The sequence below is a fragment of the Lissotriton vulgaris genome, chromosome 6, assembly GCF_964263255.1.
Source record: "Lissotriton vulgaris chromosome 6, aLisVul1.2, whole genome shotgun sequence".
Classification (NCBI taxonomy): Eukaryota; Metazoa; Chordata; class Amphibia; order Caudata; family Salamandridae; genus Lissotriton; species Lissotriton vulgaris.
The window spans coordinates 1,066,481,440-1,066,495,031 of NC_141694.1; positions in this window are offsets into that span (position 1 = coordinate 1,066,481,440).

Sequence of the window (13,592 nt, forward strand, 5' to 3'; positions counted from 1 at the left end):
GCGAAACTTTGCTACAACGGCCTGATGTCGCTAAACGAATTAGTGAATGCATCGATAACTACCTGACCACCAACGACACACCCGACGTCTCGGTGACAGCCCTCTGGGGAGCCCTGAAGTCGGTTGTACGTGGTGAACTCATAGCCATTGCGGCGGCAGAGGCCAAAGACCGCAAAAGTAAATGGGACGACCTCACGGCACGCGTCGCGGAGCTGGAGCGGGTTCATAGCCGCACCTGCGCCCCTCGCGTGTGGAAACAGCTAAAGGCGGCTCGGGCCCAATTAGCCAGTCTAGATATTGATAGGGCAGAATTCGCAGCTCGCCGCCTACGACATACTTATTATGTCGGAGGGAATAAAACGGGCCGTTTACTGGCCAGCGCTCTAAAGGCCAAGACCCAGCGGGCCAAGATCAATACTCTCGTGGCTACCGACGGCGAGGTGCTCACTGACGACGTCCAGGTAGCCGAGGCATTTCGCTCCTACTATGCTTCCCTATATGGGGAGGAAGAGACCTCTTCAGGGGACATCGAGGCTTATCTGGCCACGACGGCCATCACCGCGATCCCCAAGACCACTGCGGAGGCTCTGGACGCCCCTATTCACCAAGATGAGGTCTTAGCTGCCATAACCCGATTGCGCCCGCACAAATCCCCGGGTCCGGATGGCTTTTCGGCGGGCTTTTACAAGCTCTTTAATCGGCAGCTGGCCCCGGTGCTTGCCCGCCTTTTCAATTCCTTTGAGGGAGTGGGAGCTACACCTCCGGACATGTTGGCCGCTGAGGTGGTGGTGCTGCCAAAACCCAGGAAGAAACCCACGCACTGCTCTGCATTTCGTCCTATTTCACAGTTAAACCTTGACTTGAAGCTCTTTACGAGTATCCTCGCCGCGCGTCTTGGCCCGTGCCTCCCCGGAATTTTGGAACCCGATCAGTCTGGCTTTGTCCCCAACCACCAATGTAGCGATAACACTAAACGGGTGCTCCACCTTATTGATAAATCGCATTTTCAGGCCTCGGACTCGGCGCTGCTCGCTATCGATGCAGAAAAAGCGTTCGATCGCGTGAACTGGAATGACTTACAACATGTACTCCATCGATTCGGCCTTAGCGACCGCTTCTGCTCTCGCATAGCGAGCTGTTACCATCATCCACAGGCCATAGTCCGCTTGGGTAGTTTGCACTCACAACCGTTCGAGATCCAGCGAGGCACCAGGCAGGGGTGTCCCCTCTCCCCCCTCCTTTTTGCGATGTATATAGAGCCGTTAGCACAGAGGGTCCGGGACAATCCAAGGATTGAGGGCGTCGACTTTGGACGCGAACCCCCTACTATCAGTCTCTATGCGGACGACGTCATAGCTGCCCTGAACCAACCTGATTCCTCTATACCCGCTTTTATGGAGGAACTTGCCTCCTTCGGAACAGTCTCTGGCTTCCGCATCAATATTGACAAATCCTTAATTTTACCCTTAGGCAAACATGCATGTTCACGGGCCCCAGTTATGGGTCACGGGAGCGGCCTTCAACTAGCCACCCAAATACCATACTTGGGGATTACCTTAACTCCCTCGACAGACCTCACGGTCTCCACTAATTATAACACTCTCACCGCCCAGATCCGGACTGACCTGGCGAGATGGTCCAAGCAACCTCTTTCCCTGTTGGGGAGGGTGGCGGCAGTGAAAATGTCAATTCTGCCGCGGATTCTGTATCTGTTCCAAACAATCCCAGTTATGCCCCCAGCAGGTACTTTGAAAACCTTACAGGATATCCTGTCTACCTTTGTCTAGGAAGGGAAGCAAGCACGAATCCACAAACTACTGACGTATAAGAGCATGGATGAAGGGGGTCTCGGTGTCCCGAACCTTTTGCGATACTTCCAAGCATCTCAACTCCGGTACCTAGTAGAATGGTACCGACCCGAGTCAGAGAAGGGATGGCTCTTCCAGGACAGGGCCAAGGCGCGAATGCCACTTTGGAGAGTTCCATTTCTCGCTAGGCAACATAGGCTGAGGTACATGTTGAGATCCCCTATCACACGCACGACTCTACAGATATGGGACAGGGTGGCACACAAACATGGGTTGACCACTTTTCCCTCCCCATTTACTCCCACATTAGATAACCCTGACTTCCCTCCGGGTGACGGCGCAGGCATGTTCCCTCAATGGCGAGGCACGGCATGTCGAGCTGCAGGTGACCTTTTTGACTTGCAGGGATTTCTCCCTTTCGCGGACATCAAACAAGGGTATGGCATAGAAAACCCTCATTTCTTCCAATACCTTCAACTTCGGCACTGGCTCACTGATCCCGAAATCACTGCATTGGTGAGCCGCCCCATGTCGACCTTTGAAAAATGGCTGCTTACTAAAGATACGGATAAACACCTCATTTCCGAACTCTATAAAATGCTCACACCACCATCTGCCCCGGCTAAAACACCGAGCCAAAAGAGCTGGGAGGCTGAACTGGGAAGGGCTTTGTCATCAAAAGAATGGGGGTACGTATACTACAGAGCCTCACATACCACACGCAACAACAAGGCGAGGGAGACGGCAGTAAAACTGGCCATGTACTGGCACCTTACCCCAGTCTGGCTACACAAGGGAAACCCGGCGCGCAGCGAGCTTTGCTGGAGGGGGTGTGGGGAAAAAGGTACTCTGACCCACATCCTTTGGGAATGCCCGGAACTGGGAGACTTTTGGAAAATGGTCCTGGACGATATCGATTCCACCTTTGAGACTGAAGTCCCGAGGTTCCCTGCATACGCTCTGTTGGGTCTGCCTAACGCACTAACATTCCCCTTAAAGTCACTGCAAGGTCGGCAGATGGGCATCGCCATGCAGGCGGCCACGCAGCACATATTATCACTATGGGGATCCACGACTAGGCCTACACACACGGGATGGCTCCATAAACTTTGGCTCACCCTTGAGATGGAGCGCATTCATGCCACACTCACCAACTCAACCGAAGCCTTTCGGAAGACTTGGCTTCCTTTACTGACCCTCCTGTCCAAGGAGTTCAATGAAATCACATGCCCTAAATACCTTCGGGTCCTACGTCTTACCAAAACCACCGATGACTCTCGGTGACTTCCAGATCGGCCACACCAAACCTCTGTGGCACATTGCTGGTCACATTGGCACTCCAGAGCACACTGGTCGGGGTGGGGGGTGGGGGGCTCTGGGGGGGGGGGGGGCAGGGAGTTCTTGGTTCTTGTTGTTCTTCTCATGTCACTTGATTGCTATACAGCTCTTTCACACTCAAAATGTCGTACTGCTTCTTTGGCATATGTACCTTGCTTGTTCCGTCATACTAGGGAAGACATGCTTGTCTATCCCGCCCGCTATCTATGCCTCTTGCTTGTACCTCTTGCTGAGACGTCTCAATATATGCTTGCTGAAATCTTCAATAAAAATACCTTTGAAACTAAAAAAGTGGATGCAGTCAGTTCTTGGCCAAGTCCTATGTCTGTACAGCAAGTACAAAGCTTTTTAGGCTTTGCAAATTTTTACCGCCGGTTTATCTAGAATTTCTCTCAGACAGTAACTCCCATCACCAAATTACTCCGAAAAGGAGTAAAATTCACCTGGTCCGATTCTGCCGAAAAGGCTTTTCAAGACTTCAATTTTTTTTTATATCTGCTTCAATTTTAAGTCACTCAGATCCCAGTCAGCCTTTCATTGTTGAAGCTGATGCTTCACAGTTTGCCTTAGGTGGCATTCTGTCACAACGAAATATAGAAACCGGTCAAATGCATCCAATTGCTTTTTATTCTAGGAAGTTATCTGCAGCAGAATTAAATTATGCAATTGGGGATAAAGAACTTTTGGCCATTAAAGCAGTTTTTGAAGAATGGTGCCACTACTTGCTTGGTGCTCGTTATCCTGTAACAATTTATACAGACCACGGAAATCTTCAAGCTTTAAGGTCTGTGAAAGCCTTATCAGAAAGAAAATTGAGGTGGTCCATGTTTTTTATCGACTATAACTTTGTGATCACATATCGACCTGGGAAGGAAAACTTAAAAGCAGATGCTTTATCTAGAATTGGAGAAAACAATCCCGAACAGCCGTTAATTGTTCATCCTGTAATTCCAACTTCTTGTTTTCAGGCTAGTTTGTCGGTTTGTGACATAATTGTAGATATAAAAAAAGAACTGAAGAAAAGAAGTTTTGACAAATGGAAAAAAGTTTATCCTTTTTTTCAGGAAAAAGACAAACTGTTGCTTGTTCATGATCTTATAATGGTACCAACAGATTCAATTCAGAAATCCATAATTCATCCTCACCACAACACTCTTTTATCTGCTCATCCAAGCATAAAGAAAACTTACGAACTCATTAAAAGAAACTTTTGGTGGCCCTCAATGTATAAAGATGTACAACAATTTGTTGAGACATGCAGTGTTTGTATTCAAAATAAAACCTCTCATCAAGCTCCAAGCGGTTTGTTAATGCCTCTTCCCATTCCACCTCAACCATGGCATACTATATTGTTAGATTTTATTGTAGAACTACCTGAAACCAAGAAGGGATTTACAACCATTTTAACTGTAGTAGATCAATTTGCACGCATGGCTCATTTCATTCCTCTGAAAAAACTTCCTACAGCCATGGAACTAACACATATGTTTATGATTCATATAGTTCGTTTACATGGCATTCCATCTGTGGTAATTTCGGACAGAGGTTCCCAATTTATTTCTCGTGTTTGGATTAATCTAAGTTCTCTTTTAAATATGGATGTTCGATTGTCATCAAGTTAACATCCCCAAACTGATGGTTTGACGGAACGAACCAACCAGACCATAGAGCAATATCTCCGTTGTATGTTAACAAGTGCAAATGAAGAATGGTCAGATATTTTAAGTACTTTAGAATTTGCCTATAACAACACAGAACATGCTTCTATTAACATGTCCCCGTTCTTTTGTAACTATGGCTTTCATCCCAGGAGTATCCCAAAGACTCCAGAAATACAAATTCGGTTCCAGCCATCTCTGAATATGTTTCTAAATTATCAACAATTCAGGAAGAAGCAACATTCAATTTAGCAAAACCAAAAGAAGATCAGAAAAAGGCTGCAGATAAAGTTAGGACAGAACAACCAGAATACAATCCTGGAGATAAAGTTTGGTTAAGTACCAAGAATTTGAAAATAAATGGAAATAAGAAATGTAATCCTAGATTTTTAGGCCCTTTTGAATAGAAAGAATTATCAATCCCGTTTGTGTAAAATTGACTCTCCCTTTACAATATCAAATACATCCAGTCTTCCATGTGTCTTTGATTAAACCATTCAATTCTCAAACTCGTTTATTTTGACCTCCTCCTTCCATTATTATTGAAGGACATCCTGAGTACGAAGTCACAACAACCTTAGATTCCAAAAGAGTAGGGGAAAACTTTTCCATCTAGTAGATTGGAAGGGGTACGGACCAGAAGAAAGATCATGGGAACCTTTAGATCATCTAAAAAATGCACCTAAAATAGTTAGAACTTTTCACTTGCAACATCCAGAGAAAAAAAAACCTATGTCCACTGCCTTAGGGGGGATCTTGAGGAGGGAGTACTGTCATGATTCGCCCACTCCATCCCAAAAACATGCCCAGAAAAGTAATCTGCATACCGCCATTTATTGATGGCGCTCCTTTTATATTAAAAAACCCACCCCTTTCCTGTGCACCTTGCACGCCCTGGTATCAGTGTGATTTGGTGCTATTTAGAACAATAGAACAATTAGAATATTCATGGTTTCAAAGTAATACTACTTTAATGTTATCACATATTTCTGTGCTATGTTTTCCTTTTCATGTTTGTTCGTAGTGGTAAAATACATGAGTATAAATGTCAAGTACGCTGATGTAAAATGCAAAATACGCTGATCTGAACTCTGCTGTTTAAGAAGAAAATGCGTGGGAGAACCGATGCCAAGCCGTGTAGATCCAAACCTGAAATGTTAGCACGTTTGTTGTGCTTCGGCTGGGAGTTTACGTGCGCACGTTTGTTTTAGTGCGGCTGGGCGCGGCTGGGTGCGGTCGCCTATTTAAACCGCACCCAGCCTTCCAGAAGACGCTTTGCCTTCCGTCTTTAGTGCTGGAGGTTTGCGTCTGAAGATCCTCGCTGCAGTTTACCTGATTGAAGACTTCTTCATCCTGCGCTCCACTTCAGCGGACCCTCATCGTTTCCGATGCCTGCAAAACAAAGATGAAAGAGATAAGTGAATCGTTTTAAAACCTAATTAGGCGCCCTTCGCAAGAAAGGACAAAGACAATTTTTGGACGTTTTTCAAAAGAATATTGAGATTGCAGAAGCATCTATTATTCAAAGGACAATATAAAGGAGACAATTACTATAATATTTTATGCAACATATTTTTGTGATTTAAAAAAGGTTTAGAATATTTGATGTGCACTAAAAACATGGTTGTAATGAAACAATAATTGTGGGAAAAGAAAGGCTTTCTGGTTTGAACAATATTTAGGTTGTTTCTTTCTCTTATGAAAACTAACCAGTCTTTTCAGATAAACACAGAACCCCATTTGACAGCGATAAAGAAACAGTTTTAAGTAAGTAAGGTTTTAGTTAGGTGATGCATTAGAGACTAAAATCTAAATCTCAGAATAGAACTGTTATAACTGAATTCTTTGTCTTTTAGCAAATTTCGAGAAAAGACGTGCTCAGAATATACACCAGAGAATTACCTGACGACTTGACCCACAAGGCAAGACAAGACAAAGACATACTGGACGCTAAGCAAGAAACTACTGTTCGCAGGTAGGCGTTTAAGTTATCATAGAACGCACTCACTAAACAAGGGGATAGGCCAGGAGATAACTAATACAAATATAGGATAGATGAGTAAAATATTGATACTTGTTGTTTCGCAGGATGACAGCAAGAATCACCCAATCATCCGACGTCCAGTACCGGCCCTCCTCCCCTATTTCTAGTTTTACACTTGCAGTATATTTACAATCTGCAAGTATAGGGTTAATCATTTGGGAAGTTGGTCCCTTGCGTCTCTGCGAAATCATCTACGTCATCCAAGAGGCTTCAAGTCTAAGGGCAAGGTAAGAGACGACGTAGTCTGCTTGACAGAAGGCAAAGCCCACGGAAATTATTTCGCCCAGACGCAATGGATCCAGTTTCCTTGCAGGATATAGCTGCAATCCTAAATAAGCTAAAAACAGAAAACGCTGTTTTACGTAGAGACATGTCTATGTTACAGAATACTGTACAACAGAAAGCCATTTTAAAACCTGCAACTTTTCAAAGCGCTTCCTCGGTGTCAGGACCTCAAACTCAAATTCAGGTGGTCCCTCCAGTACCCACTCCTTTAGCTCAACCCAAGAGATTTTATGGAGGCTGCAACAAATTCTCCATATTTCTAAATCAGTGTCATTTACATTTCCTAGCCAAGACTTCAGCCTTCCCTGATGACTCCTCCAAGGTGGCCTTTATGTTATCTTATTTAGGTGGGGACGCGGCTCTTTGGTCAGTTCCTTTAGTAGAAAAAAATGACCCCATTTTATATAATTTCAGAGATTTTGAACGTGCTTTAAAAAAGATTTTTGCTAAACATGTTTTCGTGCAATCTGCTGACAACAAACTTCTTAGTTTAAAACAAGGATCTTCAGATTTGCTTCATTATATTTCTATGTTTAATCGTCTGGTTCTTGAAGCAGACTGGTCATACGATAAAAGAGTCTCACTTTTTTACAGAGGATTAAAGGATGAGTTGAAGGACATGGTAACTCAAATTTTAGAACTACCTGATGACATCAATGAGTTCATTGATTTAGTTGTAAAATTAAACCATAGGATAATTGAAAGAAGAGGAGAAAAGGGAAAATCTGAACACAAATTGGTATTCCTTAAAGAGAAAATTTCAAATACTCGTGAAGTAAATTCCAAACTTGATTCTGTAGAACCTATGCAAATAGGTTCTATTCGAGGACCTTTTCAAAGGATGAAAAAGAAAAAAGACGAAAGCTAAATCAGTGCCTCTATTGTGGTAAAACCGGCCATTTTGTTAAAGAATGCCCAACACGTCCTAACAAATTCATACCCAAATCCACAGAAGTTGCCATTACACAAGAAAAATCGGAAAACTAGATCACTCGATGAAGGACGAGGTCAGTTTATCGAGTGCAATATCCAGTTTGGCCTCTACTGTCCCGCCCTTTGGGTGTCGACATTTTTGTATCATAGTGGAATTAAGAGACTTGTATAATTCCACAAAGGATTTTAAAGTCGAAGCAATAATTGATTCAGGTGCTACCGGTAATTTCATGGACACACAATTCCTTGAGCAATTAGGCTTTAACTCAGTTATTAAGAGTCATCCTGAAACCGTTCGGGCAGTAGATGGAAAGGAGTTAACTTATGGACCAATAAATAGACAAACTGAATTATTGGAAATGGATTGTTCACCCATTCATAGAGAGAGAATTCGTTTTGACATCATAGTTGCTCCTCAGTTCAAACAAATTTTAGGAATCCCTTGGTTAATTCAACACAATCCGAACATAGATTGGGTATCTAGAACAATAACATTCAAATCATCCCATTGTTCAAATCAATGTTTCCTTTTAAAAAGATCAGAGGATGTTAGTCAAGGTTTTGAATTTACTGCCGAAACCCCAAGTGTTTTGGTTTTAGACAGTGTTCCTTCTGAATACTCTGACCTCATGGACGTTTTTGGCAAAAAAAAGCTAAAACTCTTCCTCCTCACAGGGATTTTGATTGTAGGATAGATTTAACACCTGGAGCTACCTTACCCTTTAGCAGGATATATGCCCTCACTGAAAAGGAAAATGAGCACCTACGAGAATATCTTAACGAATACCTAGCCAATGGTTTCATTCGACATTCTTAATCTCCTGTGTCATCTTCTCTTTTTTTATTCCGAAAAAGGGAGGGGAATTGCGCTCATGCATTGATTATAGAGCCTTGAATAATGTAACCATTAGGAACAGGTATCCATTACCTCTAATTCCTACCCTTTTAGATCAGGTCAAGAAAGCAACTATTAATACTAAATTGGATTTTCCCAGAGCTTATCATCTAGTGATAGCCCGGAAAGGCGACGAGTGGAATACAGCGTTCCGTACTAAATTTGGTCTCTTTGAGTATCAAGTTATGCCTTTCGGACTTTGTAACGTTCCAGCTGCTTTCCAATTTTTTATAAATGAAGTGTTGCACGAATTCGTTGGTCTATGCTGTGTTGTCTATATTGATGATATTCTTATTTATTCAAATTCAGAAGAGGAACATGTACAGCAAGTTCCTGCCATTCTTCAGAAATTACTTTCCAATTCTTTATATGTAAAATTAGAAAAAAGTTTATTTCATGTGTCAAAAGTGGATTTTCTCGGTTACATAATCAGTCCCAAAGGAATCGAAATGGATCCTAAGAAAGTGGATGCAGTCAGTTCTTGGCCAAGTCCTATGTCTGTAAAGCAAGTACAAAGCTTTTTAGGCTTTGCACATTTTTACCGCCGGTTTATCCAGAATTTCTCTCAGACAATAACTCCAATCACCCAATTACTCCAAAAAGGAGTCAAATTCACCTGGTCCGATTCTGCCGAAAAGGCTTTTCAAGACTTAATTTTTTTTTTACATCTGCTCCAATTTTAAGTCACCCAAATCCCAGTCAGCCTTTCATTGTTGAAGCTGAAGCTTCACAGTTTGCCTTAGGTGGCATTCTGTCACAACGAAATATAGAAACCGGTCAGATGCATCCCATTGCTTTTTATTCTAGGAAAATATCTGCAGCAGAATTAAATTATTCAATTGCGGATAAAGAACTTTTGGCCATGAAAGCAGTTTTTGAAGAATGGCGCCACTACTTTCTTGGCGCTCGTCATCCTGTAACAATTTATACAGACCACGGAAATCTTCAAGCTTTAAGGTCTGTGAAAGCCTTATCAGCATGACAATTGAGGTGGTCCATGTTTTTTATCGACTATAACTTTGTGATCACATATCGACCTGGGAAGGAAAACTTAAAATCAGATGCTTTACCTAGAATTGGAGAAAACAATCCCGAACAGCCGTTAATTGTTCATCCTGTAATTCCAACTTCTTGTTTTCAGGCTAGTTTGTCGGTTTGTGACATAATTGTACATATATAAAAAAAGAACTGAAGAAAAGAAGTTTTGACGAATGGAAAAAAGTTATCCTTTTCTTCAGGAAAAAGACAAATAATTGCTTGTTCATGATCTTATTATGGTACCAACAGATTCAATTCAGAAATCCATAATTCATCTTCACCACAACGCTCTTTTATCTGCTCATCCAAGCATAATGAAAACTTTCAATCTCATTAAAAGAAACTTTTGGTGGCCCTCAATGTATAAAGATGTACAACAATTTGTTGAGACATGCAGTGTTTGTATTCAAAATAAAACCTCTCATCAAGCTCCATGCTGTTTGTTAATGCCTCTTCCCATTCCACCTCAACCATGGCATACTATATAGTTAGTTTTTTTTGTAGAACTACCTGAAACCAAGAAGGGATTTACAACCATTTTAACTGTAGTAGATCAATTTACACGCATGGCTCATTTTATTCCTCTGAAAAAACTTCCTACAGCCATGGAATTAGCACATATGTTTATGATTCATATAGTTCGTTTCATGGCATTCCATCTGTGGTAATTTCGGACAGAGGTTCCCAATTTATTTCTCGTGTTTGGAGTAATCTAAGTTCTCTTTTAAATATGGATGTTCGATTGTCATCAAGTTATCATCCCCAAACTGATGGTTTGACGGAACAAACCAACCAGACCATAGAACAATATCTCTGTTGTATGTTAACAAGTGCAAATGACGAATGGTCAGATATTTTAAGTACTTTAGAATTTGCCTATAACAACACAGATCATGCTTTTATTAACATGTCCCCGTTCTTTTGTAACTATGGCTTTCATCCCAGGAGTATCCCAAAGACTCCAGAAATACAAATTCGGTTCCAGCCATCTCTGAATATGTTTCTAAATTATCAACAATTCAGGAAGAAGGAACATTAAATGTAGCAAAAGCAAAAGAAGATCAGAAAAAGGCTGCAGATAAACATAGGACAGAACAACCAGAATACAATCCTGGAGATAAGTACCAAGAATTTGAAAATAAAGGGAAATAAAAAATGTAATCCTAGATTTTTAGGCCCTTTTGTCATAGAAAAAATTATCAATCCCGTTTGTGTAAAATTGACTCTCCCTTTAAAATATCAAATACATCCAGTCTTCCATGTGTCTTTGATTAAACCATTCCATTCTCAAACTCGTTTAATTAGACCTTCTCCTTCCATTATTATCGAAGGACATCCTGAGTATGAAGTCAAAACAATCTTAGATTCCAAATGAGTCAGGGGAAAACTTTTCTATCTAGTAGATTGGAAGGGGTACGGACCAGAAGAAAGATCATGGGAACCTTTAGATCATCTAAAAAATGCACCTAAAATAGTTAGAACTTTTCACTTGCAACATCCAGAGAAACCAAAACCTATCTCACATGTCTTAGGGGGGATCTTGAGGAGGGAGTACTGTCATGATTCGCCCACTCCATCCCTAAAACACGCCCAGAAAAGTAATCTGCATACCCCCATTTATTGATGGCGCTCCTTTTATATTAAAAAACCCCACCCCTTTCCCATGCACCTTGCATGCCCTGGTATCAGTGTGATTTGGTGCTACTTAGAACAATAGAACAATTAGAATAATCATGGTTTCAAAGTAATACTACTTTAATGTTATCACATATTTCTGTGCTATGTTTTCCTTTTCATGTTTGTTCGTAGTGGTAAAATACATGAGGAGTATTAATGTCAAGTACGCTGATGTAAAATGCCAAATACGGTGATCTGAACTCTGCTTTTTAAGAAGAAAATGCCTGGGAGAACCGATGCCAAGCCGTGTAGATCCAAACCTGAAATGTTAGCACGTTTGTTGTGCTTCGGCTGGGAGTTTACGTGCGCACGTTTGTTTTAGTGCGGCTGGGCGCGGCTGGGTGTGGTCGCCTATTTAAACCGCACCCAGCCTTCCAGAAGACGCTTTGCCTTCTGTCTTTAGAGCTGGAGGTTCACGTCTGGAGATCCTCGCTGCAGTTTACCTGATTGAAGACTTCTTCATCCTGCGCTTCACTTCAGCGGACCCTCAGCGTTTCCGATGCCTGCAAAACAAAGATGAAAGAGATAAGTGAATTGTTTTAAAACCTAATTAGGCGCCCTTCGCAAGAAAGGACAAAGACAATTTTTGGACGTTTTTCATAAGAATATTGAGATTGCAGAAGCATCCATTATTCAAAGGACAATATAAAGGAGACAATTACTATAATATTTTATGCAACATATTTTTGTGATTTAAAAAAGGTGTAGAATATTTGATGTGCACTAAAAAACATGGTTGTAATGAAACAATAATTGTGGGCAAAGAAAGGCTTTCTGGTTTGAACAATATTTAGGTTGTTTCTTTCTCTTATGAAAACTAACCAGTCTTTTCAGATAAACTCAGAACCCCATTTGACAGCAATAAAGAAACAGTTTTAAGTAAGTAAGGTTTTAGTTAGGTGATGCCTTAGAGACTACAATCTAAATCTCAGAATAGAACTGTTATAACTGAATTCTTTGTCTTTTAGCAAATTTCGAGAAAAGACGTGCTCAGAATAACCACCAGAGAATCACCTGACGACTTGACCCACAAGACAAGACAAAGACATACTGGACGCTAAGCAATAAACTACTGTTCGCAGGTAGGCGTTTAAGTTATCATAGAACGCACTCACTAAACAAGGGGATAGGCCAGGAGATAACTAATAAAAATATAGGATAGATGAGTAAAATCTTGATACTTGTTTTTTCGCAGGTCAACAGCAAGAATCACCCAATCATCCGACGCCCAGTACCGGCCCTCCTCCCCTATTTCTAGTTTTACACTTGCAGTATATTTACAATCTGAAAGTATAGGGTTAGTCATTTGGGAAGTTGGTCCCTTGCATCTCTGCGAAATCATCTATGTCACCCAAGAGCTTCAAGTCTAAGGGCAAGGTAAGAGACGACGTAGTTTGCTTGACAATAGCAATCGGAAACCTTGACAGCTATGGGAAATCAGCCAGTTGTCGAATGGTTGAATCGGCAGGGCACGGCGTCCCCCTATTTTTTTTCATTACATCGAATGCGCTGTCCTGTCACTTAAGGCGCTCACCACCTGCCTGTCGTTAGGCCGTTGTAGTTGTAGTCCGATGGGGCTGGGCAGGAAGCCCCTTCCAGTGTGTGGAAGCACTCCCCTCGGCCCGGAGAGCAGACCGCTGCACTGATATTGTGGGAGCGCCAGGTTCGGGTATCCTCCCAAGAGCGGTGTGAAGATCATGGCTACCTCAGTGGAAGGCGTCTCCTAGTGCCTTGGTTTGGCCGCCGTAGTGCGCTATGTGGTTGCTGCTGTGGGAAGCAGGAAGGCGTAAGCTGAGGTAGACTGCTAAGTGCGCATGGGAGAGGGGCTTCTCGGTCCCTGCTTTTCACCATTGTAGTGTCTTCAAGGATGTGGGTGACCCAAATGATCAGAGTACACCAGGTGTGCTGTTTAATCC